Below are 6,992 nucleotides of genomic sequence, written 5' to 3'. Positions count from 1 at the left end.
GAAGGTCCCATTCATGACAGACTGAGAGATGGTAATAGTCCTGTGTACGTTATATATAAAAGTCTAATGGTTCTGTGCCCTATGAACTTGATAGAGTCACAGTTCCTAACAGCATGACATGAAAGAAAGTAATCATCTCTACTGGAATGAGAGGAGTTAACAGACCTGTACAATATGGGCTGATGTAGATAGGAACTTGAAAATATTACATGACGAAGAGGGAAATATTTCTCTACATTGTTGATGGAGAGAGAGAGAGAGAGAGAGAGGTGGGAGGCAGTGTTTGGTGTGACATTAGGGGAGTAGACAGATAATAATCTTTGAGATTTTGAAAATAATTAAAATTTATATACATGATGGATAAAGTAGCAGTTAATAAAGAGCAAAGAACAGTACAGCACAGGAACAGGTCCTTCAGCCCACCAAGACTGGACAGACACAATGCCTTTCTAAACTCAAAACTTTTTCCCCTAGGCAGTCTGTATCCCTCTGTTCCCTGACAGTTTGTTCATTTTGCAACATGCCTTTGAAACATTGCTATTACATCTGCCTCGGCCACCTCCTCTGGCAGTGCATTCCAGGTATTTACCAACCTCCATGTACCTTGCCTCTCGCATCTCCTTTAAACTTATCCCTTTTTATCTCAAACCTATCAGCCCTGGTAATTGGCATTTCTACCCTGGGGAAAAAGACTAACAATCCATTCTGTCCATACCTCATAACTTTTTGAACTTCTATCAGGTCACCCTTCATTATTCAATGCTGAAATGAAAATAAATCAAGTTTGTCCATTCTGTCCTCATCGCTATTATCCTCCAAACCAGGCAACATCCTAGTAAACCTTTCCCCTATCCTCTCCAATTACTTCACATTCTTTTGGTAGTGTGGTGACTAAAATTGTACATAATATTCCAAATGTGTCGGAAATAAAGTGCTATACAGCTGCAATATGACATGCCAATTTTTATACTCTGTGCCCTGACCGATGAAGGCAAACATGCCATATGTCTTCTTGACCAACTTATCCACTTGTGTTGCCACTTTCAGGGAACTGTGGAACTGTGTGCCTAGACCCTTTTGTATATTGATGCAGCTAGTACTCTGACATTTATGTATACTTCCCTCTTGGATTAGAAGTTCCAAAATACATCACCTCTTAGACCTTAAGACCATAAGACGTAGGAGTGGAAGTAAGGCCATTTGGCCCATCGAGTCTTCTTCACCATTTAATCATGGCTGATGGGCATTTCAACTCCACTTCCCTGCACTTTCCCTGTAGCCCTTAATTTTTTGTGAGATCAAGAATTTGTCAATCTCCGCTTTGAAAACATTTAATGCCCCGGCCTCCACTGTGCTCTGTGGCAATGAATTCCACAGGCCCACCACTCTCTGGCTGAAGAAATGTCTCCTCATTTCTGTTTTAAATTTACCCCCTCTAATTCTAAGGTTGTGCCCAGTCTTAGTTTCCCTGCCTAACGGAAACAACTTCCCAGCGTCCACCCTTTCTAAGCCATACATTATCTTGTAAGTTTCTATTATCTGGGCCTAATCTGGACCTCTTGTCCAGATAAAATGTCATCTGCAATTTCTCTACCCAAGTCTCCAGCTTGTCTATGCCTTGCTGTATCCTCTGGCAATCCATAGCTCCCCAATCTTTGTGTTGTCTGCAAACATGCTAATCAGACCACTTACATTTCCTCCACATAATTTATATATGTTACAAATAGCAGGGGTCCCAGCACTGATCCCTGTGGAACACCACTGGTCACAGATCTCCAGTAAGAAAAACACCCTTCTACTGCTACTGTTTCTCTCCTATGGCCAAGCCAGTTCTGTGTACATCTTACCATCTCACCATGGATCCATGTGACTTCACCTTTGCTATCAGTCTGCCATGAGGGACTTTGTCAAAGGTCTTACTAAAGTCCATATGGGCAACATCTACCACCCTGCCCTTATCAATCATCTTTATCACTTCCTCACAAAACTCAATCAGATTTCTGAGGCATGAACTTCCCTGCACAAAGGCATGCTGCCTATTTGCTAATAAGTCCACTTTTTTCCAAATGTCAATAAATCCAATCTGGAAGAATGTTTTCCAATAATTTCCCTACCATTTTTGCAAATGAGTGGTTCACACCCAGCATTTAGTGCAATGCTGTTATCAAATGAGGAGCAACTGCATTGTCTATATGTTCCCATGAACGAATATTTTTTAAAAAAGTTCCAGTTAGGTCACTTAGAATCACTGATAGTCACCATGTATTTTGGGCACCTGTGTTTTCTTGTCTTTTCTATTTGCTCATAGGATACAGCTAGACCAGTAATTTCCCAGATCACGCTTGTTGCCCTTCTTAAACAAAGGAACAATCTTGGCTATTCTCCAGTCCTCTGGGACCCTTCCTGTGACTGAAAAGGAAACAAAGATTTTGTATAAGGCAGCAGTAATTTCCTCCTTTGCCTCCATCCACATTCTGGGGCCCAGCAGGTCCTGGGAACTTGTCTACCTTAATGCTTTTCAAAATATCCAACACCTTTATTTTTAATATTTGACATGCTCTAAAATAGCAACATACCCATTCCAAGACTCACCACCCACCATGCCCTTCACCTTTGTAAATACCAATGCAAAGTATTCATTAAGGACTATATCCACTTCCTCTGGCTCCATGCTTGATAATCTTAAAAACCACATTTGGGGAAAGCAAAATGATTGTTGGACAGTATGGAACATTGGAACTGGCAATAATTCATGAATGTTAACTCAGTCTGTTGTAGAATGCAAAAATGAATTTTATTTGGTATTAATGTCTATTATATATTTTGTAGAAATTGTGTGTTATGTACAGTGTCACATGGTTTTCTTCTCATTCAGGTCTATATGTGTCGATGGTGTGGGACCCGTTACTGTAGGGAATGTGGTAGGGGAGATTTTATTGGCACCATGTCATCACCAGATAAATGCCAAGTATGCTTCCAGGTGAGAAAGACTCAAATACAACCGACAATTCCAGCACAACTACCAGCAAATATTCCATCTCCTAACATGGGCCCAATTTAAAGTAGCAATATAGTTTTATCTGACCACAGGCAATAAATATGTTGGAATCAATGTGGCTTGCAGTGTTTCCTTTGTATTACAGTGTAGATATTTGTGAATGGGTTTCCCATCTCTGGAGCTCATCTTTCACTGGATGTGTCAAAATGATTGATTCTCAACCAGCATTTAGTGCAATGCTGTTGACAAAAGAGGAGTACCTGCATTATCTATATGTCCTCATGAATGAGTATGAAAAAAAGAGTTCCAGTTAGGTCACTTAGAATCACTGATAGTCACCATGCATTTTGGGCACCTGTGTTTTCTTGTCTTTTCTATTTGTTAATAGGATACAGCTAGGCCAGTATTTATGCCTCATCCCCAATTGCTCCAGAGAAAGCAGTGGTGAGCTTTGACATTTTGAACTGCTGCAGTCCTGGCATGTAGGGAGATCCAAAGTGCTGTATGATGGGAGTGGATTTTGACTCATTGATGGTGAAATAACAATGGTGAGTAGCATGGATGTGAACTTGCAGGACTGGTAATAGTACTCTTGTTCTTCGTTATGGTAGAGCTCATGGATTTGGGAGGTGCTGTTGGAGGAGCTTTGGTGAATTACTGCACTAGATGGTACGCACACCTGTCACAATGCATTGGTGGTAAAGGGAGTAAATGTTGAAGATGGTGGATGAGCTAGCAGTTGGGACTACTTTGTCCTGAATAGTGTCAAGCTTTTTGAATGTTGTTTAAGCTGCACTCATCCAGTGGGAAATATTCCATTATACTCCTGATTTGTGCTTTGTAGCTGGTAGACAGGCATTGAAAAGACAGATGAGTTACTCACCACAATTTCTAGCCTCTGACAAATTCTCATAGCAACAGAACTTACAAGGCCAGCTCAATTCAGTTTCTTGTCAATGGTAAAGCCGAAGACGTTGACAGTAGGGATTCAGCAATGATAATGCCATCAAACGGCATAGATGGTTAGATTCTTTCTTGTTGGAGATGGTCATCATCTGGCACTTGCGTGTCATGAATATTACTTGTGTTTCTTAGCCTTGGATGTTGAACAGATCATACTGAATAGGACACAAACTACATTGCACATTGTGATAATTGCACAACATCCCAACTTCTGACTGATAACAAAAAGGTTACTAATGAAGTAGTAAAAGATGTCTAGGATCCCTATGGAACTCCTGTAATGATGTCCTGGGGCTGACATTATTGATCCCCAAGCATAACCATCTTCCTTTGTGTCAGGTATGACTAACCAGCCAAAACATTTACCCCCACCGATTCCTGTCAATTCTAATTTTGCAGGGCTCCTCAATGCCACACCCTCTCAAATGCTACCTTTGCAAAAAGCAATAACTCTCACCTCATCTCTGGGGTTTAGATCTTTTGTCTATGTTTGCATGAAGGCTGCAATAAGAAGCTAAGAGACTCTAGTGCAAGCCAAACTGGGTGTCAATGAACAGGTTATATTTTTGCAAATGTTGCTTGATAGTCATTGAAAATGCTACCTCCAACATTTTGCTACTGTTTGAAAGTAGACTGATGATATGGTAATTGGCTGGGTGGAATTTGTTCTGCTCAAGACATACCCAGGTTATTTTCTGCTTTGTCAGGTATATGCCAACATTATCACTGTACAGGAACAATTTGGCTTGGAGCACAGCACATTCTAGAACAAAAGGTTTTCAGTACTGTGGCCGGAGTGTTGTCAGGGCCCATAGGCTTTTCAGCATCTTGTGCTTTCAGTCATTTCATGATATGTTGGTGATTGAATGGAATTGGCAGAACACTGGCATCTGTCAGGTGTTCAGGTAAAGACTGTGATGAATTCTCCACTCAATATTTCTGCAGAAATATATTCAGCAGAAATTTATGCAATTTTGTGCTGCAACAGTCACTTACATGTGATGGTGGCTTTTAAAGTAAGTATATACCCATTCCTACAGATCGCCCATACAAAATTCAGTTAGAGCAATACAGAGGTCAATGGTTCACAGATGTAACCGAAGGACTAATTTTAACTCCGAAAAATCAACAGCCATGTCATCACCATTAGCGGGAATCAAACAAGCAGAAATAAAACTGCTACTGAGAGACAATCCCTGACAAACTTTAGGTTTGGGAAAGGTGGCACTTTGGTCAGTAATCAGGAGAAGAATGGAAATCTTACGGCAATGAAAGTCATATGCCCTTACATAAAAACAAAAGACTGTGGGTACAAACAAAAGTGCTGGAGAAAACCAGCATCTGTGGAGAAAGGAACAAATGTTAATACTGAGTGCAGCATGACTCTCCTTCAGAACTAAGGGTAGAAATTAAAAGTAACCTACCTGGGACTCCTATGGCCGGGATCCTGGATGCAGCAAGTTCTTAAAATGGTCTGTGCATCTTGAGATGCAGATGAAGTTGAGTCATGACACTTCAAGTGGTCATATACCCCAAAGGAGCATGTGCCTATGTGACTAAATTCTGTCAAAAAGTGGCAAGGGTGAAAGCAAATGGGGAACTCACCAATTCTCATCTTAGCTCAACATCTACACCACTCCCATCGGATGGAAAGGTCAAAACTTTGTTTGTAACCTCACACCAGGTTTGTACCTCCTGGTCTTTTCTGATCCAAGGACATTGTTCCTTGCAGGCTACCTAATGTAAATGATGTCCATGCAGTGAAATGTCATCCACATACACAACTCTTGTTTAATTTTGACTCCCAAATCTCCAACTTCTGCCTCAAGATAAATTGCTTCTGCAGTATGGAAGATGCTTCTATTGAAAGTAGCAGTGAAGACAAGGAAATAAATAAATACTTTCCAGCTGCAGTTTCAGTAATTCTTTTCAAAGAACCACAGTTTAACCATAAAATTTTCTTGATTTGTTTCATAGTGGAAATGCCAGGGCCAGCTGGTTGAATTTGGACCAAAAGTTAACACATCTGACAAAGAAAAGGAAAAGAGCACGGAAAAATCAAAGAATGAAAGTCCTCCTTCCAAAAAGAAATCAGCGAAAAAGAAACCAGCAAAAAAGAAAAAAGTAAGAGCACAGTCTAAACAAAGATAGAAGAATCCAAAATTTAAAACAAAGGGCTCATAGCAAATTCAACTAATTAGAAAAATGTTATATTGTGGCATTTCATATGAATTTCCAACCCAAATAATAGCAGAATCTGGGCAGATTTATCGAAGCAGTACAAAAGGTTATGGCATTTTAAGAGTTAAGTGTTCAAAAACATTTTCTGTTGGAACTTTTGTGATCTTTTGTGTTGCTTCGGAAGTCCCTTCAGCACAAACAGGAATATATAGGGTGTGGAGAGTGAACATGATTATCAAATCAAACTAGTGACTCATGAGATGAATAAACTGTAACTCTGATCTGATGCCCCTGTAATTTTTTTATTCACTCAAGAGTATGTAGGAGTTGCTGACTGGACCAGAATTTAATTTCCCATGCAAAATTGTCCTGGAAAATGTGGTGGTTGTGTGCTGCCTTGTTGAACTGCTGCAGTCCTTGGGGTGCAGGAACGCTGACTATGCTGTTAAGAAAGGAATTCCAGGATTTTCACCCAGCATTAGCGAAGAAATGGGGATATGCGGAACTTGCAGGTGGAGTTTGGCGAGTTGCTGCAGTGCAGGTTGCAGATGGTACACACTGATGCTGTGCATGAGTAGTGAAGGGTGTGAATTGTGCTGTAACATTCCACAATTGTATGAAGAACATGACTGTCAAAGTGTTCTTACTACGAACTAGATAGCTACTGGCAAAGCTAATTTCACATAAAATCACAGTTAGAGGTCTATCAATATACCCATTTGGGCTAGTTTCCAACCTGTAGCTTAATGGTAAAGGCATTTATTTCAACCATACAAATTTAATTTTCAATTTACGTATCAAGCTTTTTTAAAATTCAACAAAAAAGTTACATGCTACAAAGAAGTGGATT

This window comes from Stegostoma tigrinum, chromosome 2 (assembly GCF_030684315.1).
Source record: "Stegostoma tigrinum isolate sSteTig4 chromosome 2, sSteTig4.hap1, whole genome shotgun sequence".
Taxonomy (NCBI): domain Eukaryota; kingdom Metazoa; phylum Chordata; class Chondrichthyes; order Orectolobiformes; family Stegostomatidae; genus Stegostoma; species Stegostoma tigrinum.
Note: the sequence above shows the minus strand (reverse complement) of the source record.